Source organism: Muntiacus reevesi, chromosome 19 (genome assembly GCF_963930625.1).
Source record: "Muntiacus reevesi chromosome 19, mMunRee1.1, whole genome shotgun sequence".
Taxonomy (NCBI): Eukaryota; Metazoa; Chordata; class Mammalia; order Artiodactyla; family Cervidae; genus Muntiacus; species Muntiacus reevesi.
In genome coordinates, this window is record NC_089267.1 from 56,093,133 (window position 1) to 56,116,500 (window position 23,368).

The following is a 23,368-nucleotide window of genomic DNA, read 5'->3' on the forward strand; positions in this document are numbered from 1 at the left end:
CATAGTGCTTTATAATAATAAACCACTTATGAGTCTTTCCTCAAAACAGTTTGACCATCATGGGAGACAGCTGACATGCCTGCAGTGCTTAGCAGTTGATAAAATCTTACAGACAGAAATATGGTACAAGTTTTCTCCTTAGGGAGTTTAGAAAAGTTTGATTAACTTATCCATTGGGAAATACAGTTGGATTAAATAAAGAAGTATTAAAGCAGAAGGGTGCGTTTGTTCACAGGTTTGCAGATGTACTTGATTAATCTGGAAATCCATTTTGCAGTGGGTGCTGGGTCTCAAACTGAGGCTTTTAAGGCAATAGAGATGTTGTTTGGTGAGAGGAGACAGGTAGGGCTTCCCTGGTGGCTCACACGGTAAAGAATCTGCCTGCAGGAGACCTGGGTTCGATCCCAGGGTTGGGAATCCCCTAGAGAAGGGAATGGCTCCCCACTCCAGCATTCTTGCCTGGACAGAGGAGCCTGGCAGGCTACAGTCCATGGGGTCGCAAATGAGTGGAACTTGACTGAGCGGCTAACACACGCAGGAGACAGGTGATTTGCAAGTGGAACAGATTTTGGCAAAGGCTGGGAGACAGAATCCTGCTAGGCGGTTGGGAAACGTGTAAACTGGGTGTGGCAGGTGATGAGAAAGGCTTGCCAAGGTGGGGCTAGTTGTATGAGATTTCTTAGCAAGAATACTTGGGAAGAGCTAAAAAATATATGGTATAGTGGAAGGAGTTTCTGTTTTCCTTTGTGTGGTGGTTGAAGTCCAGTTGGTCTGTAATCATGTTGGTGCTATGGATCATTGAACAAGGCTGGTCATTTGGATTGGTTTTCTTGAGGGTAAACCTTTTGAAATTAACTCTGCTTCTTGAGATTGAAAATTTCCTCATTCTGATGTCTTGTCTACGTCTTGCTGCTGTAATCCCTGAGACGAGAAAGGGGACTTGGGGCTGCCTCTCTTTTTAAAAGGAAGGGTTAGCAAAGGCGGGGACTGTCACGGTTGTTTCTCTTTGTTCAGGACTTAGAACTTGTGAGCCTGTGGTTCCACCCCTCACTTTGTGAGCTGTTTTCCTCTGATATTTCCTAATTTTTCCCATGACGTTTCAGCCCGTTTCTTCACAAGATTGTAAGGCCTGAAAGACCCCATTGTTTTCCAGAGTGTGAGCTGGTGCACATTTGCTGGGCTGGTCGGCTGGGGTCTGTGTGTGGGTGGGATGTGGCTAATGCATCATGCAGACTGGAGGGTGTGTAGAGTGTATTCCTGACGATGGCAGACACTTTCTGCTCAGCAGGCATCTAGGGAGGGCCTTTTGCTTCATGGAAGGTGCTGCAGTTTTAAAATATTTTCCACAAACTATGTTTTTTAACTGTGCTGATTGAGAGAAATGGGAGGCTAAGGGAAGTTCTTGATGGCAAATCAAATGAATGAAGGCCTTATCCAAACTTCATTTCATGTTCGGATAAAAGCAAACTTTTGTTCTTATAATGCACACTCATACACCGCCCCCCCCCCCAACACACACAAACACACTGCTGATGTCCTGCCTGTGATTTATGTGAGCTCTGATCCATTTTCATCTTCTCATCACCCTGAGCATCTATTTAGAATTGCAGCCATCCTCTTCCATCCCATTTCCAATTCCTCTGACCCCAGTCAATTTTTTATTGCTCCTACCACCTTATATTCTTGCCTGGAGAATCCTGTGGACAGAGGGGAGCCTGGCAGGCTACCGTCCACGGGATCACAGAGTCCAACATGACAAGTGACTTAGTACACATGCACCACCTTATAACAAAAGTCATTTATTACATTTCTTGTTTGTGCTTACCGTTAGACTCTAAGTTCCATGAAGGTAGGGGGTTTTGTCTGTTTTCTTCATGGATGTATCCCAAGTCTCAGGACAGTGCCTGACACATGATAGGTGCTCAGTAAATACTGCTGGGTGAATTAGTGAATGAACAATGTTGATAAGTGAGTGACATGTCTCAGATTTGAGTCATAGCCTTTTAAATTCTAATTTACTAGAGAATCTTAATGCATTTTCTGCAGTTTGGTTTTTCAGCTTCCCTACATTTTTTAGGATACTGAGGAATGGTATCTCCTCCCAGCTGCAGTATGGGAATGATCTGATGATCCTTATGGAGTAGGGGCAGAGTATTGCTCCCAGATTTACTTTTTGATCTTGAAGGCCCCGAACTAACAGTCTTCAAACTCTGGTCTGCAGAAGTTCCCTGGAAATACTTAAGGGGGTGTGCGAGCATTTATTTCATTTGCATTTTATTTTTAATATATTTGAGTATTTTTTGTAACGCTAATTTAAAAACATGCGCACTTAAATGTGTTGCTTACATGCCAAATTTTAACACATTGAGACCATCGACGCATTGAGTCAGACTGTCAAATTAACCTTGAAATTGAGTGTTTTCTGCTATCTTGGCTTATATTTGAACCTGTTATAAAGGGGTTGTCGACAAGTCTGTACCATGTCTGTACCAATGTTTTCCAGATTCCAGCGAGGTCATAAATTGAACAAGTGAATTCCTCCGGTTAGATAAATACAGCATGGTCAGTTACATGCCAGGCAGGGCTAGGGAGTCTCCTCTGAGTGTAGATTTCTGGGTGGGTAAGTGGCTAGTTATATAATTCTTCTGGATTCTGTCTAGAAAAGTGTTCTGACTCAGACCCTTCCATGCCATCCCTCTGCCATGCCGGGTCAGCTGTCCTAGATTCCAGTGTCATCCTTCTCCTCTTCCCTGGCCTGGACCCTGGAGGCAGCCTCACCAGCCTCTCCAAGACCCAGTCTTCCCTCTGCTTCTGCACATTGTCGCTGCGCTGGTCTCCTCTTGAGACATGTCGCAGCGAGTCCATTGGCCGTCACCACCTGCACGGTCAGACGCAGACCCGTTCGGGACAGCGTCCCCTGGCTGCACGTGGCTCGTGAGCTCTCCAAGTGTGGCCGGTCTAAGTTGAGATGTGTCACAGGTATAGAGCCATGCCCTGTTCTAAAAAGACTTACATGTGACTGGAAACTAGAGACAGTCGTACTGAGTGAAGTAAGTCAGAAAGGTAGAAACCACATGATGCCACGTATGTGTGGAATCTGAAATGCAACACAAATGAACTTATCTCTAAAACAGAAACAGACCCACCGACCTAGAGAGCAGACCTGTGGTTTCCACGGGAGCGGGGGAGTCGGGGAGAGATGGATTGGGAGTTTGGGGTCAGTAGATAAGCAAAAAGGTCCTACTGTGTAGCACCAGGAACTGTCATCGATATCCTGTGATAAACCATAATGGAAAAGAATATTTAAAAAAAAAAAAGGAATCTTCATATATGTAAAACTGAATCACTTCACTGCGCAGCAAAATTAACACAACATTGTAGATCAACTATACTTTAATAAAAAATTAAAAAATAAAAATAAGAGTATAAAAATGTAATATATCTCAATAATTTTTATATTGAATACATGTCAAAATGGTAATATTTTAGACCTATTGGGTTAAATAACATATCATTAAAATTAATTCCTTCTGTTCCTTTTTACATTTTTAACATGACTGCTGGAAAATTTGAAGTTATGTGAGTGGTTCACCTTAGGTTTCTGTACCTCAGCGCTGGTCTCCACTGTATCATGACATTTGAAGTTTCTAATAACTTAGGCTCAGTTCCCTTTTCAGTCTCAAATCCCAGTCCTTCTTCCCCTCCTCAGAATTTCTCATAACCCCCAGCACTCACCAAACCTATTTATACTTACGGGTGGTGGTTGTTGGGTTTTTTTTTTTCCACATTCTGTTCCTTCATTCTGAGCTGTCCTTCTCTTTCTTTGTTAGCTGTAAAATTCCTACTCAGATTTTTAGGACTCAACTGTCCTACGCTGCTGAAGTTATGCCCTGTCTCCCTAGACGGAATTAGCCACATTTCCCCACAGCAAGCGTTGGTACCTCCATTACTGTGATGGTCTTGCTGTGGGGCCACGAGGTGTCTTCTTAACTAGGCTTCTTCAGGGAGAAGGCTGCAATTTATTCCTCCAGTGACCCCCTGAGGGCAGTACCTGGTGTGTACTAGACATTTAATTGACATTTATTAAATTAATTTATGAATTAATTTCACCCTACTGCACACACTGCTGTTTTCACATGCATCCAGCCTTGATCATCTGAACCATTAGCCATGCAAACACTTGGATGCAGAGGTGGAGAGCCCTGGACCTCTCAGTTGATCAGTTTCAGACTTTGATGTTTAATGAAATGGCCTCTTTGGTCTCACTGGTTGACTTACAGTGATTTAAAAAAATTATCCATTTGAATTTATTAAATCCATGGATATTGTATCGACATACAAATAACCACTTACTATTTTGTTTAGAGAGATTTCATATAAGATTTGGCTTGATTGAAGATTTCACTTCTAAACAGCTTTGAAAGTCACTGTTCTAATCCCAAATCTCATTTATATTGCCATTCCAAAGGTTTCATTTTAATTTTAATGCGGTGCAAGTTCACACAGAGCAGGACTTTTCAACTCTGGCTGCCCAATACCTCCAGCTGGGAAGCTTTCAGAAATCCTGATGCCTAGGTGCCCCTCCTCCCCCAGCCCTGACAGGGGTCCTGGTAGAATTGGGCTGGGAGCATCAGTATTTATGAAAATCCTAAGTATTGACTTGGCCAAAAAGTTCATTTGGGTTTTCCTATAACTTCCCAAACAAACTACTTGGTCAGTCCAATACTTTGTAATAAATTGATTCCGTGGTGCAGAGGTAAATTATGAAATTGTTGAAGTTGTGAGCTGATCATTTTTCTTCCTTTTTATTAGTGATGTTGTGACGATGGTAATTCATCTTAAGTGTGTACTATGGTTTGGGGGTGAAAACCAGCATTTAATTGAACCCATCTTCTATGGACAATTTCTTAAGGCTTCTGAAATTGAAAGTTCCTTTTCTATCATTTTCTAAAACCTGCGGTAGCAGAATTTTAATGTCCCTTATTGGGGACATATTGGGGAAAGAGCAAACAAAAAGCGTATTTCAAATCACAAAACGAGGATGGACAAGGACAGTGGGTGTAAGATGTCTGTCCGCTCAGGTAGCAGCCTCCTGACACCCTTGTTAGCCTGAATAAACAGTGTTCCCTGACTGAACCTCCATATTACTGCCACACTGATAAAATCTGACATTCTGCTTAATCACTTTTTAATGATACTCTTCCTTTTCTTCTTGGTATGTGGGAAGCCAGCCTTTTAATTTTTTTAAAGTGTGGGAAAGAATTAACTTTCAGTTCCTAACTCAGTAAAATGGGCTGGTATTATACATATAATTCTAGTGGGAACGGGGGCAAAATTTATCTAATTTCTGCTTACCACTATCTCTTCTTAAACTGAAAAATAAAAAAACAGTTATAAACTACCTGAAATCACGTAAAGGAGAAAATCTGAGATAAATACTTGGGAGAAGTTGCAAGAAAAGCGCCTGAATTCCGATAGTCTGTTCCCTGTTATGATTGTGTTCGATGAAAATGCCAATGTCAATAAGCATAAGTTTTGCAAATTATCAGTTTGTTGAAAAAGGCTGTGGGCTCTTATTCTTGTGAGGTGGCATCTCTTTCAGTTTAGGCTCCAGAGGGGAAAGAAGAAAGAAAGAAAAATACACACTTGCGGTTGAATCCTTGAGGGCAGAGAAAGGAGCAGAGTCCTTTCCTGGACTTGGTTATTTGTAGCCCGCGTGTCTTCTGGGTGAGACTGATGTCATGAGAATTGAATGCAGAGGCAAACTTGGGTGTGTGTGTGTGTGTGTGTGTGTGTGTGTGTGGTGGTTAAAAGCCCAGAATATGGAGTGAGTGTGAAGGGCACCACAACCACCCCTGGATCTGTCAAGAATGTACCTATTTTTAACATCCTGGATCAAGTGTCAGCCCTCAGCAGGAGTGAGGAAGGGTAGGGACGCGTGGGGCGGAGGAGGACGGGAAGCGGTCCTCTGGCGTATTGCAATACAGCTGTGCCGCCTTAATGGCTCGCTGCCGCCAGGTAAAGTTTTCTTTGCACGTGATGAATGGCAGAGAATTCTTTAGCCGAGGGAACCGAAGGAGCTGGGAGGCGGAAAGGGGAAGGGCAGAACGGAACAGAGAGAAAAAGAAACACCGCCCCAGAGGGAGATGGTCTGTGCTTTGCAGTTGCTTGTGTGGATAGAAACCAGATGGTGAGCTGGAACCGTGCTCTGCTCCGCGAGCTGGGGAGCCAAACATATGGTTAATGGTCGGGAGAAACAGCTCCTCGAGCCAGGGCTTTGCTGACTGCTTCATATTACAGATTGTTACACTGTGTCATTACATTGCCAACCTAAGTGCTTAATACCCACTGCGGGCGGGCGCTGGGCATCCACTCACAAGAAAGACTTTGAGCTCTGTGCTGGCTCAGGATATAGCAGTGACATCATAGGGAGGCTTAAAATGTCTGGTGTTGGGAGGTGGGAAGAAGGGCAATTTTGTAGTGGAAACAATATTTTTTTTCTTTTCTTTTCTTTTCTTTTTTAAATGAGCCAAGCCTTCACGCCACCAAACTCTGCTGTTTTTCTGAGGTCCTTTTTGTATGAGTATCTCTCTCTGTCTCTCTCTCACACACACAAGTCCTCAGGCAAAAATCTAACCCCGGTCCCTGTCCCCCCACTTTCACCTGGACACCCCATCCCTGGCCTTTGCAAGCCCCACATTTGAAGTTTCTGTTTGGGGCGCTTTGGGCCACAGCAGGCCCGTGTTATCTAAGGAACTGCTGAGCCCATTCATCTGCTTTTCACGGCCCGCTTCCTTTTATTTTTAGCCAAATCCGTCAGGCCTGACAGGCGGGTAATTCGAGCCAGAGAAAGGGCAGCGCTCCAGGTCCTTTCCACAAAGCAATTCTTCTCCTCCCTCCTGGGAGGGCTCCAGACTTGGCCTGCTTCAGGCAGATGGATTTGTTGAGTCATGTGAGATCATTTACACAAAAACACAGTGAGGCAATGGAAATTGAAAAAAAAAAAAAAAAAAAAGGAGGGTGGGGGCAGAGGAAAGAGGAGGGGAAGGCCGGGGTGTGAGCTGGGAGCAGAGGAATGTGCTAGATGAGGAATGCGTAGATTCATTTGTGTATAAGGTAATGTCTCGTTTACACTGCGGGTGGAGCCAGGCTGCAGAGGCGCCTCCAACCACTGGCCTGTATTTACACGAGGAAAGAGGTGTAGGGGAAACTTCTTTTTTTTTTTTGGCTTAATTTTTCAAGCAACACCCACCAAACAAAGACCACACTGTTGACAGCCTTGGGTTCCAGTAGCGGTAATCTACCAATGAGATGGTTTACAGAAAAGGAGTTTGCTCTGTGATGTAATACAAGTTGGCTTTGTCCTGGTTCCAGCATGACTGAGGCAGCAAGAGAGGGAGAGGAAAATTGGAATGGGAGTCTCGGTTAATGGTTTCCAGAGATGATTTAGCAGGGCTGGAGTGAGCGAGGGAAGTGGGTTATGGTGGAGGACTACTCCCAACGTGCCCCATAATTGCGGTAGGTAAAATAAAGTCATTACGGTGGCTTCCCTTGCTCAAGAGTCATTGAGCAATGATTTTGAAATGCCAAGGAAGGTATCACTTTTTCCCTACCAAGGTATTCATTTACCTCTTGCTTCTGGAACATGAAAAAAAAAAAAAAAAGAAAGCCCAACTCTTATATCATGGTCAACAGTATTAACATTTAGTGAATCAGTTTTGTTTACTGTTTATACCACAGGCCCTTAAAACATTCCATTAAGAAACTGTCTCCTGCTCATTCATGAATTTTTTTTCCTCCTTCTTCTGATTTGCTTACATGCAGGCACTGTGTTTAAAAAGGGATTTTTCTTTCTTTTATGGGAATGAAAGAGGTTGTGAGAGAATGATGACTGAGTTATGGAAACGTACATTCTTACATCAGATGCAATGAAAGTGTGCTTATGTAGAGGAAAGGGGGTGTTTAGAAACAGGTACAGAAAATTAGAAATGGGAGAATTTCAAAATAAGCACGACGATTATCTTCATCATGAAACCTTTCTGCAATTCTGCATTTATTTAGTGTCCTACCATGCAGCTGTTTTTTTAACCTTCCTAGAATGTAGGTCAACATCCCCACGGTTCCTCATATTTTTGCTGGTATTGTGAAAGTTGAAGTATTTTGCCATTTTCTCCCCCCCCCCCCCCCAGCCCTACATCTACTCAGGTTACATGTATGGTTTTAGTGATCATGGAAGCGAGCTCAGGAATTCCTTCCGTGAGGGCTCACCAGTGAACCGTGATGGTGAGCGCAGAGATCACACCTTCACCTGAAATAAACAGCACTCACGTTGATGCTGGTCATGTCGTCTCAAATCCAAGCTGCTCCACTCTTTTCCAGGCAGCTCTTGATGATCTGACTCTGCATAGTTACAGGGCAGTTTTCATTTATTTTACTTGAAGAAAGAACTGGTGAATTTTTGTGGTGGTTACTTGTGCACATTTTGACTGCGTGCTCCCGACGTTATTGGAATGTGATTAAGAATGGTCACTCTTTTAAACTTACCCAGTACATCCTCGAGTGTTCCCTCTGCATCAGAATTTCTCAGTTTCATCCCTGTTGACATGTTTTTTCCCTTTTGAACTTTTAATTTTGTATTGGGATGTCAACAATGGTGTGATAGTTTCATGTGATCAGTGAGGGGACTCAACCATCGATACACATGTATCCATTTTCCCCCAAACCCCCTCCCATCCAGGCCACCAGATAACATTGAGCAGAATTCCCTGTGCTATACAGTGGATCCTTGTGGGTTATCCCACTCTTGGCGTTTTAGAGTCGACAGTTCTTATTATGGGGGGTGTATTGTGCCTGGTAGGATATTTACCAGCATCCTGAGTCTCTACCTGCTCGATGACGGGCGCACCCTCCCCCAGTCGTGACAGCCAAGAATGTCTCCATGCACTTGCAGTTCAGAACCACCGCTCTGTTCTTAATTTTGGTTTGTAAGTTTACCCTCTTCCTTCTGAACCAAGCATTCAGTTACGTCTGAGATGACATTAAAGAGTGTAAAATAATTTTTTCCTCTTTCCATTTATTCTAGAAGTGGGAGCCCCAGGTTGGATAAAGTTTTCCAAGGCTCGGGCAAGGGTATTTTAGGGAAAAAAATTTTCCCACCAAACGATGTAGAGTTTTGTTCCACGAGACAGCCTCTCTCTTGGGCTTGCGGCCTTAGCAGGTGGAACCCTTCAAGGCTGAGCTTTCCCAGGGCCGTTCCAGAGCCAGCGGCTCCGCTGACTGCGCCTGGTGGGGTGGGGTTGACAGAAGAAGAAAGGGAGCGTCCCCAGCTCAGGGGCTCTCTGCAGGCTCACCTCCTTCCTGTCCAGCCCCAGCACGAGGGGAAGAGGCCGGACCTCAGTTCTTTCTTTGGAGCAGAGCAGACATCCTCCCGGCGCAGGGGCTGCGGTCTCTGAGGCTGGAACTCTCGTTAAGCGAGGAATGCGCGCTCTCCCCAGGCTGAGGCCGGCATAAATTTCCTCTGTTTGTTTTGCGAGGACTGGTGTGGACTGCTGTAATGAGATCAGAGGGTCCCCCGGGGCCGAGGCCTCCAGGTCGGCGGCTGCGGTGGGAGAACTCGGCGCCTCTCCAGGCCGCAGTTGTGATGTGCGGAGCCGGTTGCGCCCTGGTCTCCTTCCTCGTCCTCTTTGCCCCTCTCTCGCTACCGAGACGTCAGCGTGCGGCCATCCAGTTCTGGATCATTGGAAAGTTAACACCAGGCACCTTCCTTCCCTCAGACCCAGGACAGACTTGGCCGGCTGTGAAGAGCGCGGGCGCCGACTGCTTCCTTGGGGGCAGTTTGCTGCGCTGCCGATGCTGGCGGGGGGCATGGGTCTCAATGTTTGACCCGATCCTTAAGCTCTTCCTCACCCAGCGTCACTCTGCCATGAATGAGGAAAAGTCAGGCTGTGAGTCATAACGAGACCGCATCAGCTACAAAGAACGTATTTCTGGCTCTGGCCTGAAGTATAGCCAAATCGCCACTGGATATGACAGAATTGAGGTTAGGGAAGCCCACATGGGGATTTCTGGCAGAACAGAATCCTGAGGTCATGCAGCCTGGCCCCCTTCTAACTCCCAGCCCCACTCTGCCTACCCCCAGATCCTTAGGTATGTTGTAAATTGGAAATAGTAAGTGCCTCGTGAACTCAAATCCACCTGCAATGCAGAAGATCCAGGTTTGATCCCTGGGTCAGGAAGATCCCCTGCAGAAGGAAATGGCAAGCCACTGGAGGATTCTTGCCTGGAGAATTCAGTGGACAGAGGAGCCTGGCGGGCTACAGTTCACAGGGTCGCGAAGAATTGGAGATGACTGAGTCACTCAGCACGGGCCCAAGCTCGAAGGCGGGAAAGGGAAGTTCCCAGATGGGAGAACATCAATGCCACGGACGGGGCCATGGGTTCTAGGGGCTGCAGTGGGTGATGGCACTCACACCAGAACTGCTGACCCAAAGCGGCAAGGTGCGTTCCCCCCAGAGTCTGTGTGGGGCTCTCAGGGTGAGTGCTGGGGGCACGGCGTGGGGAGATGGGCACCCAGCGTTCTGTTGTTAGAAGGACTCTGGGGGTTCCCAGGTGCGCTACCTGTGAGGTATGAGAACTTCGTTCATTCTGATGACACTGAACTCATTCAAGAGCATAGAAAAAGCCCCAGCACCCTGGAAGAACAAACATTCAGACATCGGGCGCCCTCATGAAGAACAAGCCACACGGTGGAGAAGCTAGTGTTCAGAGGACAGAATCTGAGCCTCAAGAAAGCAGAAATCAACAGTGAATCCTTGAGATTGCTTTCGACAGGTGCTGGTCATGCCAAATTGAGCTTTCTTCTGAGGATTAATGAAAGCTCCTTCCAAGACGAACAAGGCATCACACTCAGTTTGGCTGGCTAAACAGATGGGTTTCAGATGTAAGCACTCGCCCCCAGTAAGACGGTCACTTCTCACTGACTTATCCTCAAGGTATTGTTGAGAATATTTCAATCCCTCAGTTGAAAACCTTTTGTTGGAGAGATAGCTGATCCCCTTGAGCTTCTGGAAAGAGATACTTTTCAGAGTGATTTCCCGTGTCTTTGCTTCCTTTTCAGTGGGTCATTCTGAAGTCACCCACCAACTAGGCTCTCTGTTATTTTCGCTTCTTACCAAATCACAGGAAATGTGTTTGTATGAATTGTTCAGCAAACGCCCCAGAGGAGAGGGAAGCTGAGATTGTTGGAAGGTCACTAGGATTCTTTCAGAACAAAATCAAAGAAACCTGGATCAGTCAGTCATGGTTAGTAAACTTTTGTCCTGGATGAATACAGGTCAGCCTTCTCCATCCGAACTGGACAAGTGTACTGGGGATTGCCTCAAACTCTGGCCAGCCACCAAGTCCACAGCAGGCAGTGACATGCACTGTTGGCAAACATGAGTTGAGGATGCTAAAATTAAGGCATGACTCTATTTATTAGTAGGGTGATGAAATCTCTTACATTTAAGTTTTTTCTTCTGAGGCATACAAAGAGTACCCAGATAGTACCCTATTGACCTAAAAGTGATGCCATACTTCTCAAGAGAAAACTCTTCAGGATTGCATTCTTAAATTTGAAGGTGTTTTTTCATTTAGCCTCACAATATTCTGGCCAAGTCAGGAGTAGATACAGATTTTGACATTAAAGCATCAAAAGAACATAAATTGAGAGGAAAAAGGCTCTGTTGGAGCTAGATTTAAGGAAGATCTTCCTAAGTGTTTGCCACCAACAGTTTAGCCTGCTATAACAGAATGCCATAGCCTGAGAGGCTAAGCAGCAGCTTATGTCTCACAGTTTTGGAGGCTGGTGAGTCCCAAGATCAAGGTGCCAGCCCATTTGACTCCTAGCGAGGGCTCTGTTACAGTTGACTTCCGCTGTGTCCTCAGATGGTGAGGAGAGGGGGAGAAAGAATGCATGCACACATTTGAGCTCTCTGGCATCTCTTCTTATAATGGCACTAATCCCACAATGGGGACTCCACCCAAATATCATCACATCGGGGATTAGGCAACCTATGCATTTTGTGGGGGGACACACAAACATTTGGTCTATAACATCATTATAATTAAAATTTGCATATATTGAGTGCCTACTGCATGTAGGGCGGTGGGATAGATGCTGGTTACTTGGGAATAAAACAGACAAAATCTCGTCCCTTGAAATACTTGTAATCCAGTAGGGTAATTGAGAGGTAAACACCTCCGTACACTTGCAAGCATAATGAGATGATGCTGAATGGTGATGGGAAACAGGAAGAGGTGAAGAGCCTCATCTTTGTTAACATCATGCATCCAGTGCTTTCTTCATGTTACTCCATTTAACTGTCAGAACAGGCTTAGGATGTATAAAGAATTTCCGCAAATTTTGCAGGTGAAGGAATAGAGACGCAGAGGTCGTTAGTGCCAAGAGGCAGAGTTGATATGCAGACTGACGTGGTTCCTGAGCCCTTCCTTGCCCACTCTTCCCTGGGCTCCCTGTGCCCAGGGAAGCCACAGCGGCGCATCCCTAGAGGACCAGGAGACAGGCTGGGGCCATCAGCCTTGGAGGTTTAAAGGAACAAAGAATCCCCCAACCAACATGAAAGGTCTCCGATAATAGACACAACCTGACCCACCAAATCAAACCCGTTCGGTATTTCCAAAGTATTAATATAAACTGCCAGTGTTGAAAAGGCATATGCTTTCATGTAATCTCTCACTGTTTCTGTCTTCCTTGAATATCAGAAGCTCTGGGGCCATGTGCCTCGTGTCCCTTGTTCCTGCCTTCCTCGAGTGACACTTGGCAGATTCTCCAGGCCACCTACGCCTCACTGTCTGTCTTCTCCTCTGGCCCGACTGTTCCCTCATCTCATTCTTCTTGACCGCTTTGTTGTCGTTCAGTCATTCAGTCATGTCCGACTCTTTGTGACCTCGTGGACTGCAGCACGCCAGGCTTCCCTGTCCTTCACCATCTACCAGAGCTGGCTCAAACTCATGTCCACTGAATCAATGATGCCGTGCAACCATCTCATCCTCTGTAACCCCCCTCTCCTCCTGCCCTCAGTCTTTCCGAGCGTCAGGGTCTTTTCCAGTGAGTGGGTTCTTCTCATCAAGTGGCCAAAGTATTGGAGTTTCAGCATCAGTCCTTCCAATGAATATTCATGGTTGATTTCCATTAGTATTGACTGGTTTGATCTCCTTGCTGTCCAAGGGACGCTCAAGAGTCTACCCCTTAAGCATCTGAATTTGTGTCCTCTGGGTTAAATAGCCCTACCTAGGCTAGAAGTAGGCTGATCCAGGCACCCCCTTGGAAGCTTTTCTGTATTGTGCCTTTAATTAAGATATTCCTAAATTACTTAAATTGGTCTTTTACAGAGTGTTCGCCCTGAACTTGGATATCCTGACTTAGGATTAGACTACGGGGACCCCCGGCATATGTGTCAGAAGTGTTCATCTGAAAGCGGCAGACACTCTGCCCCTTGGCGCGTCCGCTGGCATGCTGCTGCGCCTCATCTGGCTCTCAGGGCAGTTTTTTTGTGTTCTCAGCGGCATCTCTCTCCTTTATATTCCTTTCACTTCTTCTTCCTTATCAGTTTCCTGTTGAACTGTATAGCTCACATGCCAGTTAGTGTTTCAGAATATTCATTTTCAGATTACCTAGCCTGCCCTTGGATAAGCAGGCTCCTGATGATGCTGGGTGGCCAGATGACTTGCGTGGTGTGTTTTCTGTGGCATGCCATGAGGATAGGGCATAGGGGAGCAAGGCAGAGTGGCCAGCACCGTCCCGTCTCTCGGGGCAGAATCAGATTATGGCATGTTTGCTGCCTGAAGCTGGGGATGGCAAAAACAAGTCTTGCAGAGTCAGAGCCACATGTCTGATGTAACCGTGAGGCTGGAGAAGGACCTTCAAGATATTTCTCAGGAAACGTTGCTCTGTCTTTTCAGGAGGAATGGACGGAGACAGCTGCTTGGAGAGTGTATGTGCATTTAGGGTAGAGGACGGGTCTGTTTGCTGTTTTACCTTTGGATCTTTTAATCCCAGCACCAACACCCCTTACTGTGGAAGGGAGTGTTTGGACTGTCTGTAATAAAATGGTTTTACATTTTCCAGTCTTGCACAAGGATTCCTCTTGAAGGTTGTCAAGACTTTGCTTCAGAGGCGTGTTAATTACCCCAGCCCATGAAATTTACTCTCCTATGGTGGAGGATATTAGGGATATCTCTCTCATCTGTTAACGTCATTTCTGACGCTCCTAAGTCCTAGATTTAGAGAATTTCTCCTATTAGACTCTGACCACCTTGCATGCTCTGCCTTTCTCTCCAAGCACCCATTCATCTTTTTTTCCCTTATTCCTTTCCCACAGCTCTTGGGTCCTCACACTCTGGCCCTTTGCTCAGGCTTCTGGATTCAGTGGTGGGAGGGGAGGGACTGGAGGCCTGATTCACAGGCTGACCTCAGGCTATGTTGTATGTAAAAGCCAGTGGGAACTTGGACAAAGTGAGGCATAACCACTGGCTCCTCTTGGCGTGTTTCCTGTAGGGAGTGCCCAAACTCCCCAGCTTTGAGTAATATCAGAAAAGACTTCTAAAATGAGCATCTTGGTAGAGATTGAGGAGTTGGAGTGGGAAGAAAAACCCAGCTCATCATATTCCATTGATTTCTTATTGGTATTTAATGTCACCGAAGGTGTTAAGTCACTCAGTTGTGTCCGACTCTGTGACCTCATGGACTGTAGCCTACCAGGCTCCTCTGTCTATGGAATTTTCCAGGCCAGAATACTGGAGTGGGTAACCTTTCCCTTCTCCAAGGGATCTTCCTGACCCAGGGACCAAACCTGGAACTCCCACCTTGCAGGCAAATTCTTTACTGTCTGAGCCACCAGAATCATTGATTATTGGTAATAAGTATTTGCTGCATTTTCAAGGGCTAAGAAATGGTGCAGCACGCACACAGCCATTTGACATGGTTGAGCTTCTCTTTAGAGTAAGGAGGAGAGAATGAAGTTGGCTTCCATCCTCACTGTGCCTCTCCACGCCATTATCAGTGATCCAGTTTAACATACTCTTCTCTGTGGTAGGTGGAGATGGATGGTAAATACATAGTGGTGAAACAGGTAGGCCCGGTCTTCACTTCACTCCGACTCCCACTTGCTGACACCCGAGCCCTGAGAGTGTCCTCCCGGAGAAGCCCTAGGATGTGGCGCTGTCTCCAGGAGCCTCAGGACTGGCTGGTGAGGGGCTCGGCCATATCACTGAACCTGTCCCCGAGGCTCTTTTGCTCGCCTGCCCTTTGCTTTGCTCCTTTTCTGTAGCCTCACCTTCTCTTCTCATTCTCTTTGCTCCTGTCTTACATTTGCCCTGTCTCTACCTTCCTGCTCACCCACACTTGCTAACCCGCCTGGAAAGATGAATTGCAGCTCAACTAAGCTGTTACACGCCTGAGGTTGACCATGGGCTTTGTTTTTCTTCTTGAACCAATCCTGTTAGGAGTGACTGAGTGGAAGTCACACGCTGGGATGGCGTTTCTTCAGCTGCCCTTGAGAGGCATCAGCTTCTTGAACAATTAAAAAGAAACATTGAAAAATAGAATAAAAAAGAAACACTCCCTTAATTCTACTGTGGTAACTCTGATATCTTTTCCCTGAATGCTTTATACTTGAGTCAGTCTTATTTTTTAAGCTGTGGATTTTTCTAAGCTTCTTCATAAATTGAATTGGCTATAAAACAACCAGGTTTTCTGTATTTCAAAGGAGATTGAAATAACTTGATAGAATAAGGCTAGTCTTTTCTGATGCTGTCCAGAAGCAAACTGATCCAGTTTCTAACTCTGTCATTCATTTACTGAGGTTATTTGTGTTAATTGTGATCTTTCAGTGTGTATGTATGTTTTATTGGGGGAGGTTCTTTTATTTGTGGTCTTTGAGCTTATTTTAATTCTATAGTGTCTTGAAATGAAGTCACTTCCAGCACAGGGTCTACTGCCTACTATAGCATGACTAAGAAGAATTCTTTTTCCTCTCTGCATCCAATTTCCTAATTAGGAAAACTACCACCCAGATTGATCCCAGTACTGAAGAATATAAACATGCATTGTACAGTTTTGAGCGTTGTGTAAGGTGTTCTTAACAGTACTTTTAAAAAAAAAGATTTCTGATCCTGGATATGAAAAGATTTTCTTCTTCTAAAAAAAATCCTGAAGGCCATTTGCAACGTTTATCAACATTGTTTTTAAGGCCCTCCATTAAGAGTCATGACATCACTCTCAGCCCTACGAGTGAGAGCAAAGAAAAAAAATCTACTCATAATATTTATTAAGAATTTTCTAGCTGATTAATATTTCCCTTGGAGAGTTTTTATTCTGACTTTGCTGTAGAACTGACATACATGAAAACGATACAAGAACACTTGGCAGGGGTGACGGACAGGAGAGGACCCAAAGTTAGTTTACTGCAATCTATGGAAGCAGGTTCTCAGGGCATGGGGATGGTGGGATGATTGGAACTGGGTGGGGCTTCCTTGGGGAAATTATGCTCAAGAATCCTTGTCTGTTTGTTGTTATCTCTTTGTGCCCACCTTTCCTGTGTTGATACCAGTGTGTCCCTCTGAATGGAATTGTGACATCAGGCATCTCTGCCAGGTTTTTGAACAAACGTCCCAGTTAATTGTTGGGCCATAGTTTTTAAACGGATCAAGTACATATGTCAAAAAGGAAATAACATGTCTAGATTTCTCTTTAAAACCCCGAAATTCATTAACATCTGCTTGTAGAAATTCAGAGAGATAAATTACAAGCAGAATTTTCTTTCAGTCACTTTTAAGCTTGGTTAGAATTAAATATTGAATTTTCTTGGCTTTGAAGCAGTGATTACCCAGGTCTCGTGTACAGCTGAGGGTGTACACGATGCATTTGGCTGTATTTAGATGTATTTCGATGTATTTAGGCTACAGAGGCAGAATTCCAGGGTCTCTCGTGTTGTACATCATTGTTAAAATATGTTATTGCTATGACTGAATGTAATATTTTCTTTGGAATTTATGTGTCTCAAATAGCCGAGGAGTGATCGGCAGTCTCCTCTCCCTGTCTTCTGATTTATAATAATATTATGTTTGCAGAATGATATTGTGTGTGGAGTAAGGGTTTATCTTTTGAAAACGTGTATTGCAAAATCACTTCTTTCTTAGCGAAAGATGTTAAAATAGAGAACACAAACTTGGACTTAAGTGCCTTCGACTCAGTCAGCAGACATGCCTCATGTTGTTCTCCAATAGACGAAGGCTGGCTGCTAAAAACTAAAGGTGATGCTGGGCCAGTGGGATTCTGCGTACTTCTCCCTTTTCCTCTTGAATGTTTCCTACACTGTTGTTATAATTAAAAATAATATATTTTTAAGACACCGCAGTTCTGCTTGAAACTCGAATTCCAGGCTTTATGGAAAGATTCAGATATATAAATCCTTCCTAGCTGCAACCTGAAAACATGTAGAAATAAGGCATTATAAGGCACCTTACAATGTTTTGTTCTCTTTTCAAATCTTCTCAGAAACATCTTTCAAAGGAAAAGGCTACCAATCCAATTAAGTGGTTGAATACATTTTCTTTATTTATTTTTCCTCAATATTTGACTAATTAAGAATCCTGGAACTGAACAAGGACCATTGTGTTTTAAATATAATTCAAATGAGTCAAAAAACCTACCTAAAGAACCAACAATGTGGATAAAAATGTGGACCCTGTTTCCCGTTTGAGGGGACGTTGGGCCATCTGCTTCATTTGGCCCGTGGCAGACAGACGTCCTCTGGTACACCGCTGCTCAGAAAGCCCCATGGAAGGCTCTAGCTGTGAAGCCCTGACGGTGGGGCAGTCAGGCTCCAGCAAACGCTGGTCCGCTTCTTGTTTGGTTGGTTTGTTTGTTTGTTTTCTTTCTTACCACATCATGCAGCATGTGAGGTCTTAGTTCCCTGACCAGGGATCGAACCCACGCCCCCTTCAGTGAACATGCAGAACGTTAACCACTGGGCCGCCAGGGACGTCTCAGCTAGTCTGTTCCTTTACTCCCCGTGGGCTGCTTGGATGGCACTGAGGTTTGGCACGTTTGCAGCTTGTATGTTAGAGCCTGTCGCTTCCCAAGGAGACTGAAGGCTGCACGCGAAGCGCTTATATAACCGCCCTCTCTGGCCTGCTGGCCACTGTATCCTCAGCACTCAGGGCCCAGTTGTAGGATGAATGAGTCTTCTTCGCCCCGTGCATCCACACTCACTCGGGGCATATGATATCCAACTCTTCCTTGGACCCTGGTGAGCCTGGTGTCTGCGGCCTCTAGACTCTTGATTAGACTCTCTAGACCTGCACCATCCATTATGGTAACCACTGACCACACATGGCTATTACATTGAGCTTTGATTAAAATTACACAGAAATTAAAATTCAGCACTCAGCTGCAGTGGCCACCACTCAAGTACTCGGCAGCAACGTATGGCTCGTGGCTACCATACTGAATAGGCATGGAGCCTTGTTCCCCTGGACACAGGACTGCTCTGAAAGATCTTTTCTTTGTTTGTGATTGCAGTGCAGCTGTCTGCTTCAGGAAGTGGGGTCAGCAGGAGCAGGGAGAATCTCTAAGAGCTGCCTTGCGCTGTGACATGTCTGATTCCTTGGTGCAGTCCCTACAGCATGAACAAGGTAAGAGGCACTTTGCGGACTCATCCTTTGTGTCTTCTTTATGGTACCATGAATTTCCCTGGGTACGTGATGTCTTTCTGTGATGTGAGCAGGTTGTGTCTCCCGCCAGAAGCATTGTGGAGGTTGGCAAGCAGTGTCGACAGGCAGGGTCACAGGCTGCTGGTGATGTGGCCTTCTAGAGGTGTGAACTGTGTTTGTCGGAGGCCTCTGAGCAGCCAGACTGTCGGTTGTTAGTATAATTGTCTTGGTGTGGATGTTGGAAGACGGAGGCTCTAGGGCCAAGCTCCCTGGGTTTAAATATCAGCTAGCTTTGAAGAGCTTGGGAAAGTGGCTTGATGGCTCTGTGCCTCGGTTTACCCATCTGTAAAATGCTGGTGATGATGGTATGTAACTCGCAGGGTTGTTTAAAGGATGAAATGAGTTGATATGTGTCCAGTGTTTAATACAACCCGTGTCTACATTATAAGCTGCTGCTGCTGCTGCTAAATCGCTTCAGTCGTGTCCGACTCTGTGCGACCCCATAGACGGCAGCCCACCAGGCTCCACGGTCCCTGGGATTCTCCAGGCAAGAACACTGGAGTGGGTTGCCATTTCCTTCTCCAATGCAGGAAAGTGAAAAGTGAAAGTGAAGTCGCTCAGTCCTGTCTGACACTTAGCGACCCCATGGACTGCAGCCCACCAGACTCCTCCATCCATGGGATTTTCCAGGCGAGAGTGCTGCAGTGGGGTGCCATTGCCTTCTGCAACATGATAAGCATTGGATGAGTTTTTGCTGTTGTTGTCTTGGGTGTTGGGGACACTGTTGTCCCCAATAATGTTGCCAGTGAGCCTTAGGTGCAGGTGGCGCTGGTGGTGAAGGACCCACCTGCCACTGCGGGAGACTTAAGAGACATGAGTTCGATCCCTGGGTCGGGAAGACCCCCAGGAGGAGGGCATGAAATCCCACTCGAGTATCCTTGCCTGGAGAATCCTATGGACAGAGGAGCCTGGCGGGCTACAGTCCACGGGGTTGCACAGAGTCAGACACGACTGAAGCGACTTAGCACAGCCTGGTGACATTTGCATTTATTCCTTGATTGATTACTCAGCACGCAGTGATTGACTACCAGAGGGGCGCCTTGGGGAAAAATGATGAGTGGGCCTGAGGTCCTGCCTTCAGCAGGTGACAGGCAATTTAGGGGCGCTGTGACCGGTATGAGGTGGGTACCAGCATCTGAGGAAGCACAGAAGAAACATCTCTCTTTGAGGAATCTGGAAAGGAGCGTATAGAGGAAGTGACATCTCGAGTTGGATTCTGTATGGTACACGGTCATTTCTTGGGCACAGAAGTATGGCAGGGCATTCCAGGTAAAAGAAACCCCCTGTGTAGAGGTGCAGAAGCTTATGAGCAAGTCTGCCATGCGTAGAGAACAGTAGAGTTCGTGTGGCTGTAGCAGGGTTTCTCAGCCTTGACACTACTGATGATCAGGAAGTCCTTTGTCGTGAGAGGCTGTCTTTGGCGTTGGAGGTCTTTAGTAGCATTCATCTTCCTCCACTTGAGTGTGACGATGGAAAATGTTCCCACATGTTGAACAGTGTGCCTTTAGGGAACCAAAAAGGCCTGCTTGAGAACACCTGCCCTGGTGGAAGATGGCAGATAGGAGACCAGAGAAGGATGGAAGGGTTGCATTCTGAGAGCCCCTGAAGGATTTAAAACAGTGGAGAGACAATTCCAGAAACTGCAGCAAGAGGTAACCATGGGAGTTGGACAGCACTTTTAGGTGATTTGGTCTTAAAAACTTATTTTGGGACTCCTAGACTTTAGAAAGCCCATGTAACCTGTTGAGGTTCTTTTGCTAAGGTCCCTTTTCCAGGGGCAATTTTTCTCATGGCCATTGTTTGGCCTTTTTATGGGCATGGTTGCTTTACCCCATCAGAAGAGACCAGAAAAAAGTAAGCCATTGTTTTGGGGTTTTTTTGGCCATGCTGTGAAGCAAGTGGAATCTTAGTTCCCTGACCAGGGATCGAACCCCTGCCCCCTTCCCTGGAAGCGCAGTCTTAACCACTGGACCATCAGGGAAGTCCTAACACATTGTTTTTTGAGAGATTTTCATTTAACTGAGCCAAGCCAAAGAGAAAGAAAACTTTGCTGACCTCTCCCCCGTTTGGCTTCAATACTTAAACCTTTTTTTTTAATCCATATTTTTTTAAATTGAAGTATAGTTGCTGGGATAGTTGGATGGCATCACTGACTCAATGGCCATGAGTGAGAAAACTCAGACAGACAGTGAAGGACTGGAAGGCCTGGAGTGCTGCAGTTCATGGGGTCAGAGGGTCGGACTTGACTGAGCAACTGAACAACCACAGTAGTTGCTGGACAGTATTATACCAGTGACAGGTGTGCAAGGTAGTGATTCAAAACCTTTAAAGGCTGTGCTCCATTTATAGTTGTTATAAAATACTGGCTATATTCCCCGCGTTGTGCAATCTATCCTTGTAGCTTATCTTACACCTAATAGTTCATATCTCCTACTTCCCCACCCCTGTTCTGCCCCTCCCCCTTCCTTCTCCCACTGGTAGCCACTAATCTATTAGTTCTCTACTTATGAGTCTGTTTCTTCTCTGCTATATTTGTTAGTTTGTTGTATTTTTTTAGATTCCACGTATAAGTGAAATCATGCAGTATTTGTCTTTCTCTGACTTGTTTCACATAATGCCCCCCGACAGTCTTTGAAGAGTGAGCTTTGGAATCCTGGAGGGTGTTCTTCCCCAAGGTCAGGATTGGAAGTGGGGGAGGGAAGGCAATTCATCATGGTGGTCATTGGAGACCTGGGCTTCTATCATTGACAGTTTGATGTAGTGAAAAGCTAAGACAACTCTTGGGAAATCTCAGATTGGCAAGCACAGTCTGCTGTGACAGCCCTGCCCTGAGTTGCTCCAGGGCAACGCAAGACCTGATGTCATGGTTTGGCTCTTGACACACAGCCGGGAACCAGACTCAGAAATTTCAGAAGTCCCGGTAGGTGTGTCGGTGGCTTGAGAGGTTATGTTCTTGCCTGAATGACCCAGTGAATGTTTTATTTTATGTTATTTTAAGTCAAAGTGGTGATTAAGCATGATGTGTAACCTTCATCGGTCAGCATTTTTCTTATAGTTTTCTTGGCATAAGACAAAAAAAATAGGTCACCCCCTGGGAAGGAAACAGACCTTGGCGCAAGTAAAACTAGACAGTCACCTCATCAGTTAGGATATTTGTTAGAACATTGGAAACATTTTTGAGGGTGTGACTGATTTTCTAAGTAGAAATGTTCCTAGAAAGTTGGAGAATCTGAGTTGTACGTTTTCCACTTCCTTGGACATACACCACGCAGTCACACTCCTCCCTTCCCAAACCCAGCTCGCTTTGTGACACTCTAACTAGGGACATGTCTGGATAGAGCGGGGCTGGGACATCCTAGGGTCCAGGGCTGCTCCTCTGAAACACCGCAGCGATTCTGATCACCGTTAGGCACTGACAGCTCCCTTTGGGGCCAGTTGGAGACAGAACCCTCTAGAAAACATAGGCATGGCCGCACGGCATCAAAAATTGGCAGTTTGTCTAACTAATTTAACGGGGATAATCCGACAGTGAACCACTGGCAGCCAGATAGGGCCTTCATTCCTCACATTCTGGAACCTTCTCTGTGGGCCCGGGTCTGGAATGCACCTGCCTGGAAGGGGTGCGCTTCTGGCCCTCCGATAGCCAGCAGGCTGGTAAGTGCCTCAGTGCCGGCAGAAAACGGAGGGCTTTCCCAGCCACCACAGTCTTCACTGTGAGCTTAGGGCCGTTTCCGGAGCTGCTGTACATGGGACGCGTCAGGTTGATACCCAGCTCGTAAGCTTTATACAGGGTGGATGCCCTCACGTCTCTTCACCTTTTCAGTATTGTAAACACACTTTAATGGTTGTACATTTCTGGGCTTTGTGCTCTAGCCTTACATTTAAGAAAACTGTATGTACAAATTTCCCCAGGGTGCTCATACTCCCTGGGCTTAGGCAGACTTGCAGACTATGTTTCCAACTTTCATATTCCCCTTGGAGCTTTTTGCAAGAGCTGACTTTCTAATCTTTTGTGTTGATCAAAAACTTTATAATTGGGATTTCACTTTAAATTTGTCCAGCATCTTTACCCTTTCTACTTTCTTGGTTATCCTCTTGTTAATATATATAAATATATTTTATATTTTAATATTATAAAATTTGCCCACCAGAAGGATTATTGTTTTGTGTTTATATTTTTTATCTATATTTTGTGTTTATATGTGTTATTTGTATGTGTCGTCCTGCTGTCAAGAGAGGATTTTAGCCTGTAACTTAGGAAATTGTAGCCAAATGAGAGGTTGGACAGAATGGGATTCTGTGGACGTAAACTGGGCAAGGTGGTGTGCATTTAGGACATGCCACTATGTAAGACAGAACCACACTTACAGGAACAAAGTTCTGCTTTTGAAAGAGCTCTCTTCCTAGAAGCAACCTTGGAATTATGATCCTAAACTCTTTCTCTCATGGTCATCATTCTCAGGAAGGCACATCACATGATGTTCTCTGCCTTGAATTTATGAGGACACTCCATCTGAATGAAAAATAATTGATTTTTCCATTATTGCCCAGAATGCTTCTCACTCTACCCCCACAGTGAAAATGAATCTTCTTA

At 45.4% G+C, this 23,368-nt stretch overlaps 1 protein-coding gene across 1 annotated transcript in view; it reads left to right on the top strand.

Annotated features, from left to right (window-relative positions):
* Positions 1-23,368, top strand: part of BACH2 (BTB domain and CNC homolog 2) — a 373,812-nt gene that overhangs the window by 75,030 nt on the left and 275,414 nt on the right. Inside the window, exon 2 of the mRNA XM_065911689.1 lies at positions 18,584-18,696. The gene's annotated coding sequence lies outside the window, so the exon portion shown is untranslated. The remainder of the gene's footprint in view (positions 1-18,583; positions 18,697-23,368) is intronic.